This window comes from Arachis ipaensis, chromosome B6, assembly GCF_059453495.1.
Source record: "Arachis ipaensis isolate K30076 ecotype BB chromosome B6, ASM5945349v1, whole genome shotgun sequence".
Lineage (NCBI taxonomy): Eukaryota > Viridiplantae > Streptophyta > Magnoliopsida > Fabales > Fabaceae > Arachis > Arachis ipaensis.
In genome coordinates, this window is record NC_142441.1 from 15,343,798 (window position 1) to 15,360,263 (window position 16,466).

A 16,466-nucleotide genomic window follows, 5' to 3' on the forward strand; every position below is an offset into this window, starting at 1 on the left:
CAGCCCTCTCACAACCAAACCCGGCACCACGAGAGCGGAGAAAGACCAAGGGAACACGCCAGGGACGGTGGTGCGAACAAGACACCAAAGTCATTCCCCCGAGTCGAGAAGTTCACTAATTACACCCCCTCACAGCACCGATCATGGAAGTTTACCAACAAATAGCCGAGAAGGGAATACTGTCGAAACCCCGACCTCTGAAGGATCGCACGGGGGGAAACAAAAGCCTTTATTGCGAATATCACAAGGGATACGGGCACAAGGCCCAAGACTGTTTCGACCTGAATGATGCACTAGAGCAAGCAATCAGGGATGAGAAGCTTGCCGAATTCTCCTACCTCATTAGAGAGCCGAGGAGACAGAATCGCGACCACGAGGGCGAGGACAGGTTCCGGGCGACAAGGCGACGCTAAGAACCGGAGGAAGACGACCACGGTCTCACGGTGGTAAACATAGTAACGGCGAGGAATTCGGCCCCGAGGTCGATATCGGTGCAGAAGAAAGACGCCAAAGTCCTGGCAGTCTCCTCTTCATTTGCGAGAAGTTCCCAAAGGCTCCCATCCATCTCCTTTGGTCCAGAAGACCAATGGTTTGACGAGGCCCTGGAAAGCCCCCCATGGTCATCACGGCCAGAATCAGAACCGGTCTCGTCAAACGGATCCTTGTGGATACAGGGGCAGACTCAAACATCATGTTCCACAACGTATTTGATGCCTTGGGACTGCGCGACGCCGACCTAGCGACCCACCAGCACGGTGTGGTAGGGTTGGGCGACCACTTCATCAAGCCCGATGGGATTATCTCCCTCCCGACCTCCATGGGACAGGACAGAGGCGAAGGACAGTAATGGCCGATTTCGTAGTTTTGCGGGATTCCACAGCCTACAACATCATCCTGGGGAGGAAAACCATCAACGACCTTGGAGCAGTGATCAGCACGAAGCTGCTCGTAATGAAGTTTGTTATCGATGACGGATCCGTAGGATCCATTAGAGGAGACTTAGAAACGGCAGTCGCCTGCGACCACGCCAGCCTCTCCTTGAGGAAAAAATCCAAAGAAGCATCAGGGTTGTTCCTTGCCGACCTGGATGCCAGAATAGACGACAAGCCCAGGCCCAAGCCAGAGGGGGACCTGGAAAAATTCCGAGTGGGGGACGCGGAGGAGAAATTCACATTCATAAACAGAAATCTCCCCCATGAATTGAAAGAACCTTTGATGGAGATGATTAGAGCTAATGCCGATTTGTTTGCTTGGACGCCATCCGACATGCCGGAGATAGACCCCCAACTCATGTCACACAGCCTGGCCGTCAAGCCGGAAGCCCGACCAGTGGCCCAAAGGAGAAGGAAGATGTCACAGGAAAGGGCAGAGGAGGTGGCCAGGCAGACGGCCGGCCTCCTCAAAGCAGGGTTCATCTGTGAACTAGACTACTCCACTTGGCTATCAAATGTGGTTTTGGTAAAAAAGCACAATGGGAGGTGGAGAATGTGTGTGGATTACTCCGACCTCAACAAAGCGTGCCCCAAAGACTGCTATCCCCTTCCCAACATTGACGCACTCATCGACGCAGTGGCAGGGTACCGGTATCTGAGCTTCATGGACGCCTACTCCGGGTACAATCAGATACCGATGCACCGGCCCGACGAGGATAAAACGGCGTTCATAACGCCAGGGGGATCTATTGTTACAAAGTGATGCCATTTGGCCTGAAAAACGCTAGCGCCACGTACCAGAGGCTGATGAACAAGATATTCAGTGAGCTCATAGGCAAGACAGTGGAAGTCTACGTGGACGACATCCTCGCGAAAACCGCACAGCCTGACGATCTCCTAAGTGACCTGGGGGGCGTGTTCGCGTCCCTCCGACAACACGGCATGAGGCTCAACCCGCTCAAATGCGCCTTCGCCATGGAGGCCGGGAAGTTCCTAGGGTTCATGATAACCCAAAGAGGGGTAGAAGCCAACCCGGAGAAATGCCAAGCGATTCTCCAGATGAAGAGCCCGGGTTGTATCAAAGACGTCCAGCGATTGGCAGGAAGGCTGACTGCGTTATCCCGTTTCCTCGGCGCATCAGCAGCGAAAGCCCTGCCCTTCTTCAATCTGATGAAAAAGGGGATAGCGTTTGAATGGACTCCTGTATGCGAGGAAGCATTCAACCACTTCAAATAAATCCTAGCAACACCTCCGGTGCTTGGGAAGCCTAAGGCCGGAGAACCACTCTACCTCTACCTAGCCGTAACGGAGGAAGCACTTGCAGCAGTGTTGGTACGAGAAGAAGGGAAGGCTCAGCAACCAATCTACTTTGTAAGTAGGGCGCTACAAGGAGCAGAGCTGAGGTATAGCAAACTGGAGAAACTGGAGCTGGCACTCCTAACCTCCTCCCGAAGGCTGAGGCAGTACTTCCAGAGCTACCGTGTCGTCGTGAGAACGGACCAAGCAATTCGCCAAGTACTCCAAAAGCCTGATTTGGCAGGAAGGATGATGACTTAAGCCATCGAGCTCTCCCAATATGACTTGTAGTACGAGCCCCGACATGCAATCAAGGCACAGGCGATGGCTGATTTCCTAGTAGAGGTAACAGGTGATCCCCCCAAGGAAACGGGCACACGGTGGAGGCTCCACGTAGACGGGGCCTCCAACCAAACGTCCGGGGGTGCCGGGGTGATCTTAGAGAGCCCGGCTGGGGTCATATACGAGCAATCGACCAAGTTTGAATTCCCCGTATCGAACAACCAAGCGGACTACGAAGCCCTCTTGGGTGGGCTAATCCTAGCCCGGGAAGTCGGGACGACAAGACTGGAAGTGTGCAGCGACTCACAGGTCGTCACCTCACAAGTGAACGGAAGCTATCAAGCCAGAGACCCGCTGTTGCAAAGGTATTTGGAAAAGGTTAGAGAATTGACCAGGTAGTTCCAGGAGGTCACAGTCCAACACGTTCCGAGGGAGAAGAATGTAACACCCTACCACACTAAGCTTTACGCTTAAGCCGTAAAACAAAGGTGGTGTGGTATTACGACCTCTAAAATAAAATGAGTACATGTAATAGTAGAAGAATTATAATATGCTAGGAGCCTTGAAGAAAAGAGGAAACAAAAAATCGCAAAATAAAAGCGCAACGCTCTAGGAACGGGTTAACCTGCGTGCTAAGGAAACCATAACTATTAAACATATGATAACAGAAGTAGGAATAGAGTGCCAAAGATACAAAATAACAAGCTCCTAACTCAGCCTGCGAAGTCAAGACTGGCCAGAGAATATTTACATATATATACATACATATCCAAGACCCAAAAGTACATATACACAATCCTGCCTCTCCATAAACCTCTAGGAGGATCAAAAGAACAAGATATGCGGAGAGAAAACTAAGTACATATATACACATCATAGCATAACAAAATAACTCTGTAACCACTCCGCTTCAAGGGTCCAGACGCCTAACGAGATGTCTCTCGGCCTGCATCTGAAAAAACAACAACATAGTATGGAATGAGAACCGGAGGTTCTCAGTATGGTAAAGGTGCCACACACGTAATATATAAGGTCCTGGGAATGCCAGAGGCAATCCTAGAACGCCGACACTCAGATTATAGAGCTTAAAGTATTAAACAGGAGCCATAAAAGGTGGTTTTCTAAAAATATTTAAACCCAACTTAACTTAACCTTAAATCTAAGTCCCATACTGCCATTCCTCCATACCTCCAACTTCATCATGTATTTTCACAGACAAATAGACAGATAAAGGCAAGCACAAGAAGGTTACAAATACTGCAGGTAACAAATACACATTTAACATGGCAAGTACATATAGGCACACCCAATTAAAGCACAAGCAAGTAATTCAAGTAATATGCAGATGATGCATGCCTGTCCTATGGCTGATGAGGCTCATCTGTCGGTTATCCAGCCAACCCGACAAGTCTGAATTGTCCTTAGACTGTCCCCCGACGTGCATCCCCAAGAGTCTATGCATAGATTTTTCTCAAATAATTAATATTGCTCAATGGGGGTAACATTCCCGGGAATTTATATAGTGCCCGGTCACACTTACGTCGTAGGGTCAACAGAGTATCGAGTTTTCAACCTGGTACACGTGGTGGCAAGCCACGGCACTTAATCCAGGGAACCTCGTATCTCAGATCATTAAATTATTCATGCCATATAAATAATTCAATTATAATTCATCAACATCCACATCATTCTCAATCGCATCTCATTCATGATCATAAATCAATCATATTCAATCCCTATCTTTCATTATCACACCACCCATTCTGTCCATCAATAGTTTCGATTCAAAACATAATTCATTCTTTTCTAAATGAATCAAACTTAAAACATGCTCATTTTCTTAATAACTCAAAATCAAACCATATAACATTTGAATCTAAATCTTTTTAAATAATTATCTAAATAAAATCTCTAATTTTTTATAAAATTTCGGCAGCATCTCCTCTAAAACTCGGACTTTGCCACCCTTTTCGGGTCCAAACCTGCATTCTTTTCAATTCAACATACCCTTCCTCATCATCATAACAATCACCACAATAAATCTACCTCAGATCAACAATTAAACTCATGCAATATTCGAGTCCAACAACCAAAATCCAACTAAGAATCATAGTTCACAAATCCTAGGCTCTTAACACAAAATACCTCATTATCACAACAACCTCCACAATAATTAAACCTCAAATCAATAATTCACCAAATCATTAGTTAATCAACAAGCACCAAACTAACCATGTTCATCAACAATAACATTCAACCATAATTCTCTCCAAATTAACATAACAACATTCACCATCCAAAATTAAAAACTAATTATCCAATAAACTTCAACCAAATATATTCATCGACAAATTACTAAACATTAAACATACACCTGCATTCCAACTTATCCAATGGTCATCTAGCCTAAGTTTTCACAGAACATTATATATTAAATGCAAGAAACCTAAACCATACCTTGGCCGATTTCCACGTAACGACCAAAGCTATTTATTCAAAACCAAGGCAGCCCCTCAAAACTCAACTAATCCGCTTCCTCCAAGTTCCAGTATTCACAATTCCAAGCTCCAATTATTTATTCACAACCTAATACACATTCATAACACATATATATCCAATTTAATACTCAAAGCTCAAATTCAATGAAAATAAAATAGAATTATCGTATCCTCACCTTACCCAAACTTCACATAAGCAAGAGTGAACGTTTCTCTCAAGCTAATTGGATCCTAAAACATCAAAAATCAAAGAAATTCAACATTCCCACTTAAAATTCGAAAATTGGGGGAAAAGAAGGCTGAGTGCAAAATAATGAGTTACCTATGAAATTGTTTCGGTAGAAACGTAGAGCTCGACGTGGTGAACGCGTGGCCGCAAACGGTGCGGCGATTGGAGCTCGGACGGAGAAGTTACGAGGATCGGAAATTAACGTAAGGTTTCGGGAGCTTTTTTCTCATTTCTCCTCTCCCTGGAAGCTGCAAGCTTCGTTTACGCTGAATGAAAGAAAAGAGAAGGCTTCAGTCTTCTTAAGTGATGGGCTGGTTGGGCCCACGGGCCCGGTTTGGGCCCGGTTCGGCCCGTTCGGTCCAATCTTGGACCGATTTTCTCGAAATTAGTGTCAAAATTCTCGTTTCGATGAGCTCTACCCTAATTTAATATAATATTCACATTTCTAATCCTCCTTATTAAAAACTAATTTATTGACTAATTATCTACTAATTTAATCAGGGTTTACATTCTACCCACCTAACAAAGAATTTTGCCCTCAAAATTCAAATCTAGTTACCTGAAAAGAGATGTGGATAGTCCTTCCGCATATCTGATTCAAGCTCCCAGGTATGTTCCTCGATACCAACTCGACTCCAAGCTACTTTTACCAATGATACTTCTTTTCCGTGTAATCGTTTAATATTAGTATCATCAATTCTCACTGGAATTATTGGAAGTGTTAGATCTTCTCTTACTTGGATTGGTTCTGGTTCCAGGACATGACTTGCGTCAGGAGTATACTTCCGAAGCTGTGACACATGGAACACATCGTGCAAATTCGAAAGATACGGCGGTAAGGCAATTCTATAAGCCACTGGCCCAATTCTCTTCAGGATCTCAAACGGTCCAATATAACGGGGATTCAGTTTCTTAGTCTTAATAGCTCTTCCCACTCCAGTGGTTGGTGTAACTTTCAAAAAGACATGTTCTCCTTCTTCGAACTCCAAAGGCTTTCGCCTCTGGTCAGCATAGCTCTTTTGGCGGCTTTGGGCTATAACCATTCGACTACGAATCTTCTTTATCTGCTCAGTCATTTCGGCTATCATCTCAGGCCCTAATAAACTCCTTTCTCCAGTTTCATACCAACACAACGGAGATTGACATTTCCTGCCATACAGAGCCACATATGGAGCCATTCCGATGCTCGCATGATAGCTATTATTATAAGCAAACTCTACTAATGGCATATACCGGTCCCAGCTCACCGGTTGGTCCAAAACACAAGCTCTTAGCATATCTTCCAAGGTCTGAATAGTTCTCTCTGACTGACCAGCTGTCTAAGGGTGATACGCAGTATTCAAACTTAACTGAGTCCCAAATGCACGCTGAAAAGCTCCCCAGAACCTTGATGTAAAACGAGAATCCCTGTCAGATATAATGGTAGAAGGCACACCATGTAACCTGACAATCTCTTTAATATACATTCAAGCTAATTCTTCCATTGTAAAACTTATTCGGATAGGAAGAAAGTGAGCTGATTTTGTCATTCGATCCACAACTACCCAATTAGCGTCACAACCAGATCGGGTTCTAGGCAAACCTATCACAAAATCCATTACGATACTCTCCCATTTCCATTATGGAATCTCCAAAGACTGAAGGGACCCTGATGGTCTCTAATGCTCAATCTTAACTTTCTGACACATTAAATATTTAGATATGTGTAATGCCACATCATTCTTCATCCCTAGCTACCAGAATATTGCCTTCAGATCCTGGTACATTTTAGTGCTCCCTGGATGAAGTGAAAACCCGCTCTTATGAGCTTCCTTCAAAATACTCTGTCGCATGTCTCCGATATCTGGCACAATAATCCGGTTCTTGAACCTCCATAAACCATCCTGTCCTTCTGACACTCTCCATTGTTTCTCCTGTTCGACTGCTGGTAATACCTTACGTAACGCTTCACTATCTCGATGAGCCTTCAGAAGTTCTGATTTAAAATCATTTGAAATCAGCAACTGACTCAAACACAGGATTCCAGATTCTTTTCTAATCCCCAAATTCAAACCTTGAAATGCCCTTAGTAATTCTTCTTCCCGTAGCATCACCCAAGCTGCATATAAAGATTTCCGACTCAAAACGTCTGCCACAACGTTCGCTTTTCCTGGATGATAATTCATTTCAAAATCATAATCTTTTAGAAGCTCCATCCACCTCCTCTGACGCATATTCAACTCTTTCTGCTAAAAAAAGATACTTCAAACTCTTATGATCTAAGAAAACATGAAACTTAACGCCATAGAGGTACTGCCTCCAGATCTTTAAAGCAAACACAACAATAGCAAGTTCTAAATCATGTGTCGGGTAGTTCATCTCATGCGGCCTTAACTGCCGTGAGGCGTATGCTACAACATTCTGGTGCTGCATCAGAACACACCCCAACCCTTTCAGAGATGCATCAGAATACACTTCAAACAGTTCACTTGGTTCAGGTAATACCAATACAGGTGTAGTAGTCAACCTGTGCTTCAATGCTTGGAAACTCTCTTCACATTCCGGAGTCCAGATAAAAGGCGTATCCTTCCTAGTCAACTTAGTTAAAGGTAAGGCGAGCTGTGAAAATCCTTTAATGAATCTGATAATACCCCGCCAAACCTAGGAAACTCCTGATCTCTGTCACTGAAGTTGGTCGCTCCCAATTCATCACTGCTTCTACCTTAGCAGGATCCACAGCTATCCCCTGCTTACTCACCACGTGGCCGAGAAACTTCACTTCACTTTTCCAAAACTCGCATTTAGATAACTTAGCATATAACTTTCTGTCTCTCAGAATTTGCAGCACAGTTCGCAAATGATCAGCATGTTCCTCCTCAGACTTAGAATAAACAAGAATATCATTAATGAAGACAATAACAAACTTGTCCAGATACGGTCGAAAAATCCTATTCATATAATCCATAAATACTGTCGGGGCATTAGTTAACCCAAAAGACATCACTGTATACTCATAATGACCATAACGCGTCCTGAAAGCAGTTTTCGGAATATCCTCGTCTCTAACCCTTATCTGGTGATAACCAGATCGCAGATCAATCTTAGAAAACACGCCGGCACCTTGTAACTGATCCATTAGATCATCGATTCTAGGCAACGGATATTTATTCTTCACAGTGATCTTATTCAATTGCCGGTAATCGACACACAACCTCATACTCCCATCCTTCTTCTTTACCAGTAACACTGGCGCTCCCCACGGAGAAACACTTGGTCTGATAAAATGCTTACCCAACAGATCTTCCAACTGAGCTTTCAGTTCAGCCATTTCTAAAGGTGACATCCTATAAGGAGTAATTGAAATCGGACCAGCTCCAGGCACTAACTCAATTGCGAATTCAACTTCCCGGTTAGGTGGAAATTCATTAATATCATCCGGAAACATATCTGGAAATTCACATACAATCATAATCTTCTCTAAACTCTGATCATCACCTAATACTCCCGCAGTTAATAACATAATACCCTGACATTCAGTTCCAGAACAGTTTACTATCATAGAGTTCAAATAGTAACTATTCACTACAATCGGTGCTTCTGACCCTTCCGGCATAAACTATACTGACTACTCAGAACAATCTAGCAAAATAGGATTCTTAAATAACCAATCTCCCGACTATCACAGCGCCACCTGCCTGCAGGATACATCGTGTCCCCTGTCACCAATGCTGAGCCTCGCTTTGCAGCTGATAAGTTCCAAACTCAATCCATTGCTCCTTAGGAACCTGCAATGCCATTTCCATAGCCTGGATCCAATTATCTGCATCAGTGGGATTTGAGGTTCCCCTAAAAGTCGGAGGGCAAACTTTCAAAAATGTAGTAAGTGTCATAGGATCATCCTCATCATTATTATTCCCATGATTACCCTGATTTATCTGGTAACTCAGCACCTTAGCTGTTGCCTGCATAGCTGCAGCCATATTTCCCAGGACAGCCATAAAGTCTACTGAATCAGTCCCTGTTAGGCTAGGAGTAACGGTGTCTATCCTATCTCTACCTCGCCTACGACCGCGTCTGCGAGTCAACATATGGTCCTTATACACACTAAACAAGTGATATTAAGTTGATCAGTCTTAATATCGCAGGTCTAATGCTTTAACTTCCAAATGCATGCTCACAAACGTTTATGCTATATATATCAATCAGATATCCTAATAGCACATAAACACATATACAGAGAATGCACAGAAGCACAATCAGTCCGTCTTTCAGGCTCTATAGGAACGAACTGCTCTGATACCATAATGGAAATGGGAGAGTATCGTAATGGATTTTGTGATAGGTTTGCCTAGAACCCGATCTGGTTGTGACGCTAATTGGGTAGTTGTGGATCGAATGACAAAATCAGCTCACTTTCTTCCTATCCGAATAAGTTTTACAATGGAAGAATTAGCTTGAATGTATATTAAAGAGATTGTCAGGTTACATGGTGTGCCTTCTACCATTATATCTGACAGGGATTCTCGTTTTACATCAAGGTTCTGGGGAGCTTTTCAGCGTGCATTTGGGACTCAGTTAAGTTTGAATACTGCGTATCACCCTTAGACAGCTGGTCAGTCAGAGAGAACTATTCAGACCTTGGAAGATATGCTAAGAGCTTGTGTTTTGGACCAACCGGTGAGCTGGGACCGGTATATGCCATTAGTAGAGTTTGCTTATAATAATAGCTATCATGCGAGCATCGGAATGGCTCCATATGTGGCTCTGTATGGCAGGAAATGTCAATCTCCGTTGTGTTGGTATGAAACTGGAGAAAGGAGTTTATTAGGGCCTGAGATGATAGCCGAAATGACTGAGCAGATAAAGAAGATTCGTAGTCGAATGGTTATAGCCCAAAGTCGCCAAAAGAGCTATGCTGACCAGAGGCGAAAGCCTTTGGAGTTCGAAGAAGGAGAACATGTCTTTTTGAAAGTTACACCAACCACTGGAGTGGGAAGAGCTATTAAGACTAAGAAACTGAATCCCCGTTATATTGGACTGTTTGAGATCCTGAAGAGAATTGGGCCAGTGGCTTATAGAATTGCCTTACCGCCGTATCTTTCGAATTTGCACGATGTGTTCCATGTGTCACAGCTTCGGAAGTATACTCCTGACGCAAGTCATGTCCTGGAACCAGAACCAATCCAAGTAAGAGAAGATCTAACACTTCCAATAATTCCAGTGAGAATTGATGATACTAATATTAAACGATTACACGGAAAAGAAGTATCATTGGTAAAAGTAGCTTGGAGTCGAGTTGGTATCGAGGAACATACCTGGGAGCTCGAATCAGATATGCGGAAGGACTATCCACATCTCTTTTCAGGTAACTAGATTTGAATTTTGAGGGCAAAATTCTTTGTTAGGTGGGTAGAATGTAAACCCCGATTAAATTAGTAGATAATTAGTCAATAAATTAGTTTTTAATAAGGAGGATTAGAAATGTGAATATTATATTAAATTAGGGTAGAGCTCATCGAAACGAGAATTTTGACACTAATTTCGAGAAAATCGGTCCAAGATTGGACCGAACGGGCCGAACCGGGCCCAAACCGGGCCCGTGGGCCCAACCAGCCCATCACTTAAGAAGACTGAAGCCTTCTCTTTTCTTTCATTCAGCGTAAACGAAGCTTGCAGCTTCCAGGGAGAGGAGAAATGAGAAAAAAGCTCCCGAAACCTTACGTTAATTTCCGATCCTCGTAACTTCTCCGTCCGAGCTCCAATCGCCGCACCGTTTGCGGCCACGCGTTCACCACGTCGAGCTCTACGTTTCTACCGAAACAATTTCATAGGTAACTCATTATTTTGCACTCAGCCTTCTTTTCCCCCAATTTTCAAATTTTAAGTGGGAATGTTGAATTTCTTTGATTTTTGATGTTTTAGGATCCAATTAGCTTGAGAGAAACGTTCACTCTTGCTTATGTGAAGTTTGGGTAAGGTGAAGATACGATAATTCTATTTTATTTTCATTGAATTTGAGCTTTGAGTATTAAATTGGATATATATGTGTTATGAATGTGTATTAGGTTGTGAATAAATAATTGGAGCTTGGAATTGTGAATACTGGAACTTGGAGGAAGCGGATTAGTTGAGTTTTGAGGGGCTGCCTTGGTTTTGAATAAATAGCTTTGGTCGTTACGTGGAAATCGGCCAAGGTATGGTTTAGGTTTCTTGCATTTAATATATAATGTTCTGTGAAAACTTAGGCTAGATGACCATTGGATAAGTTGGAATGCAGGTGTATGTTTAATGTTTAGTAATTTGTCGATGAATATATTTGGTTGAAGTTTATTGGATAATTAGTTTTTAATTTTGGATGGTGAATGTTGTTATGTTAATTTGGAGAGAATTATGGTTGAATGTTATTGTTGATGAACATGGTTAGTTTGGTGCTTGTTGATTAACTAATGATTTGGTGAATTATTGATTTGAGGTTTAATTATTGTGGAGGTTGTTGTGATAATGAGGTATTTTGTGTTAAGAGCCTAGGATTTGTGAACTATGATTCTTAGTTGGATTTTGGTTGTTGGACTCGAATATTGCATGAGTTTAATTGTTGATCTGAGGTAGATTTATTGTGGTGATTGTTATGATGATGAGGAAGGGTATGTTGAATTGAAAAGAATGCAGGTTTGGACCCGAAAAGGGTGGCAAAGTCCGAGTTTTAGAGGAGATGCTGCCGAAATTTTATAAAAAATTAGAGATTTTATTTAGATAATTATTTAAAAAGATTTAGATTCAAATGTTATATGGTTTGATTTTGAGTTATTAAGAAAATGAGCATGTTTTAAGTTTGATTCATTTAGAAAAGAATGAATTATGTTTTGAATCGAAACTATTGATGGACAGAATGGGTGGTGTGATAATGAAAGATAGGGATTGAATATGATTGATTTATGATCATGAATGAGATGCGATTGAGAATGATGTGGATGTTGATGAATTATAATTGAATTATTTATATGGCATGAATAATTTAATGATCTGAGATACGAGGTTCCCTGGATTAAGTGCCGTGGCTTGCCACCACGTGTACCAGGTTGAAAACTCGATACTCTGTTGACCCTACGACGTAAGTGTGACCGGGCACTATATAAATTCCCGGGAATGTTACCCCCATTGAGCAATATTAATTATTTGAGAAAAATCTATGCATAGACTCTTGGGGATGCACGTCGGGGGACAGTCTAAGGACAATTCAGACTTGTCGGGTTGGCTGGATAACCGACAGATGAGCCTCATCAGCCATAGGACAGGCATGCATCATCTGCATATTACTTGAATTACTTGCTTGTGCTTTAATTGGGTGTGCCTATATGTACTTGCCATGTTAAATGTGTATTTGTTACCTGCAGTATTTGTAACCTTCTTGTGCTTGCCTTTATCTGTCTATTTGTCTGTGAAAATACATGATGAAGTTGGAGGTATGGAGGAATGGCAGTATGGGACTTAGATTTAAGGTTAAGTTAAGTTGGGTTTAAATATTTTTAGAAAACCACCTTTTATGGCTCCTGTTTAATACTTTAAGCTCTATAATCTGAGTGTCGGCGTTCTAGGATTGCCTCTGGCATTCCCAGGACCTTATATATTACGTGTGTGGCACCTTTACCATACTGAGAACCTCCGGTTCTCATTCCATACTATGTTGTTGTTTTTTCAGATGCAGGCCGAGAGACATCTCGTTAGGCGTCTGGACCCTTGAAGCGGAGTGGTTACAGAGTTATTTTGTTATGCTATGATGTGTATATATGTACTTAGTTTTCTCTCCGCATATCTTGTTCTTTTGATCCTCCTAGAGGTTTATGGAGAGGCAGGATTGTGTATATGTACTTTTGGGTCTTGGATATGTATGTATATATATGTAAATATTCTCTGGCCAGTCTTGACTTCGCAGGCTGAGTTAGGAGCTTGTTATTTTGTATCTTTGGCACTCTATTCCTACTTCTGTTATCATATGTTTAATAGTTATGGTTTCCTTAGCACGCAGGTTAACCCGTTCCTAGAGCGTTGCGCTTTTATTTTGCGATTTTTTGTTTCCTCTTTTCTTCAAGGCTCCTAGCATATTATAATTCTTCTGCTATTACATGTACTCATTTTATTTTAGAGGTCGTAATACCACACCACCTTTGTTTTACGGCTTAAGCGTAAAGATTAGTGTGGTAGGGTGTTACAAAGAACACACGGGCAGACCTCCTATCTAACCTAGCAAGCACGAAGCCTGGAGCAGGCAACCGGTCTCTCATCCAGGGCATGGTAAAGGAGCCAACGGTTGCCCTCCATTTGGCAAAATCAAGCCCCTCCTAGTTGGACCCCATCACAAACTTCCTGGAATATGGCAAACTACCTGACAATGAGAGAGCATCCAAAACGTTGAGGAGGGAGGCAACCAAATATGCAATCATACAGGGACAACTGTTCAGAAAGGGACTCAGCCAACCCCTATTGAAGTGCTTGCACCCCGATCAGACAGACTACGTACTTAGAGAAGTCCATGAGGGATGCTGCGGCCACCACATCGGGGGCAAAGCCCTAGCAAGGAAGCTCATCCGAGTTGGGTATTACTGGCCATCAATGATGAAAGACTCCAGTGAATTTGTGAGAAAATGTGTCAAGTGTCAAGAGAACGCCAACTTCCACAGAGCATCGGCTTCCGAGCTGAGTCTACTGACGTCCTCCCGACTTTTCGCACAATGGGGGGTCGACCTACTAAGACCCTTTTCAGTTGGCTCCGGGCAAGTCAAATACCTCATAGTTGCCGTTGACTACTACACAAAATGGATAGAGGCTGAACCACTGCTCAGTATATCGTCAGCCAACTGTAGGAAATTCATGTGGAGGCAGGTGATAACACGGTTCGGCATCCCGGAAGTCGTCATCTCGGACAACGGAACGCAATTCGCCGACAAGAAATTCACAGAATTCCTCACCGGCGTGGGCATAAAACAGAAGTTCTCCTCGGTAGAGCACCCCCAGACGAATGGGCAGGTAGAGTCTGCAAACAAAGTCATCTTGCTAGGCCTCAAGAAATGGCTAGACAGCAAAAAGGGGGGATGGGCCGACGAACTTGCCTCCGTCCTATGGTCCTACCGCACAACCGAGCAAAGCTCCGCAGGCGAAACCCCCTTTCGCCTGACATACGGAGTCGATGCAATGATACCAGTGGAGATTGGCGAACCGAGCCTGCGGTTACTTCTAAAAGGAGTAGAAGAGGCGGTTGAGAAGGACCTAGTGGATAAGGCTAGGGAAAGTGCTCACTTGTCAGAAGCAGCACTGAAACAAAGGATGGCGCTACGCTACAACACCAAAGTGCTCAGAAGGGAGTTTGAAGGGAATGACCTCGTCTTGCGACGCAATGATATTGGGCTACCGACACCAGGAGAAGGAAAGCTGGCGACAAATTGGGAAGGCCCCTACAGAATCAAAAAAGTGCTTGGCAAGGGCGCCTACAAGCTGGAAAGACTCTACGGCAAAGAAATCCCGAGAACATGGAATGCAGGTAACCTGAGGAGGTTCTATTCATAGCTTGGGCACACTGGCCAAGTGGCCTGATGAGCTAGATAGATGTTTACTTTAATCAAATGTCAATTTCCAGTGATTTACTTTTATCAAATGACTACCATGTTCATGAACTTGTCTAGCTAACGACTAATCTTTACTTGTCTAAATTCTTCCATCTACTATTCTCCAACACGTACCCCACAAAATTGCGTTCTTCAACGGCAACCCAGGACTGATCACCCCGGGAGCCAGTCGGATCATAGCCATAACTAATGGCCGCGATAATGACCAGAACGGTTTCAACCATGTTACCAATGTAAACGGAAAAACGGACACAGGCAATAAGTCCACACCAGAAAAACAGTAACGAAAAACAAAATACTGCTAAATAAACAAAAGACGATAATTACTAGCCGACCAAACGACCCAAAGTATAAGTGAGTTTCAAAAAGATCACCAAAAGGCCATAAAGCTACATAAAATCACAAGGTACAAGAGTTCACTTTCGAGGCATGTCGACAATCTTGCCATCCTGAATCGTCTTAAAAACCCCAATCGCTGAGGTGTCGAAGTCGGGAGCTACAATCTTTACCTGGGCCTTGAGGGCCTCCTCAGTCATGAAGATCGCGTTCTTCCCCTGTTCCTTGGTCGCCTTATGCTTTCTCTTGAGCTCTTCAACCTTGGCTTGAGCAGCTCTAGCCGACGAAACGGCCTGGTCACGCTCCTTTTCCAAGGCCGCCATCCGACCCTGCGCGGCACTCAACTGGCTCTCAAGAGTCATCTCCCGCTCGACTAAACGGGACACCGTCTCATTGGAGGCTTTCAACTTCTCCTCAGCAGAGGCAGCTTTCTTCTCGGCAGCCTTGAGCTTCTCTCCTGCCTCGGACAACTGTCCCTGGAGAGACTCAACTTGCACCTTGAAATCGTTGTTCGCCTTACCAGAAGATTCAAGCTTTCTTCGAAGAGCCTGCATTCCCGACAACTCAAACTCGGCCTTCCAAGCTATCACGGCCCCCCGGAGTAGCGTCCGATACATCCACCTCGCCTGCCCCGCCAGGTCGGTGCCAAGGAAGTGCTCCTCCGTACCAGGGATCAGCTGGGAGTCAATGAAAGTCCCAGCATCAAAGTTTCTCTCCATCACGGTGAGGGTTCCTTCCGGGCTGGCGGATGCCCTCAGCCTCTCAGGAGTATGAATAAGTTCCACATCATCATCCTCTTGGCGGGTAGAGGACGAGTGCCCAACGAAGGCCGCCTCTTCGGGAATGGGGGAGGCTTGCACCCCAGCCGAATTCTTGTCAGACATCGCAGTGTCTTGAGGAGAGGGTACAGCTTGATCTTCCTTCTCCTTGGCAGGACCTTCTGACCTCCCGTCGACCTTCTCGTCCGTCTTCTCCTCGTCGCTATGCTCTAAAAAGGTCTTGACCAAACCTTCAAGCCCGGTTACCGAGGTAGACATCTCCACTACAGCAAACAAACAAACACGTTAGTCGTGAAGTCGGGAATAACAAGCAATGATAAACAACACAAAGGTACAAGACAAAACAGCTCACAAATATAGCTCCTAGCGGCCTTCCGTTCACCCATGAGGAGGTGTGGGTTCACAGGGTTCTTTCCAAAAAGCACGAACAACACATCGGCAATCCTCTTATTTAAAGGGGACATCCCCTTGTAGATCACCTTAATGAAGGAGTTGGACCCCGCCCCGAACCTCCA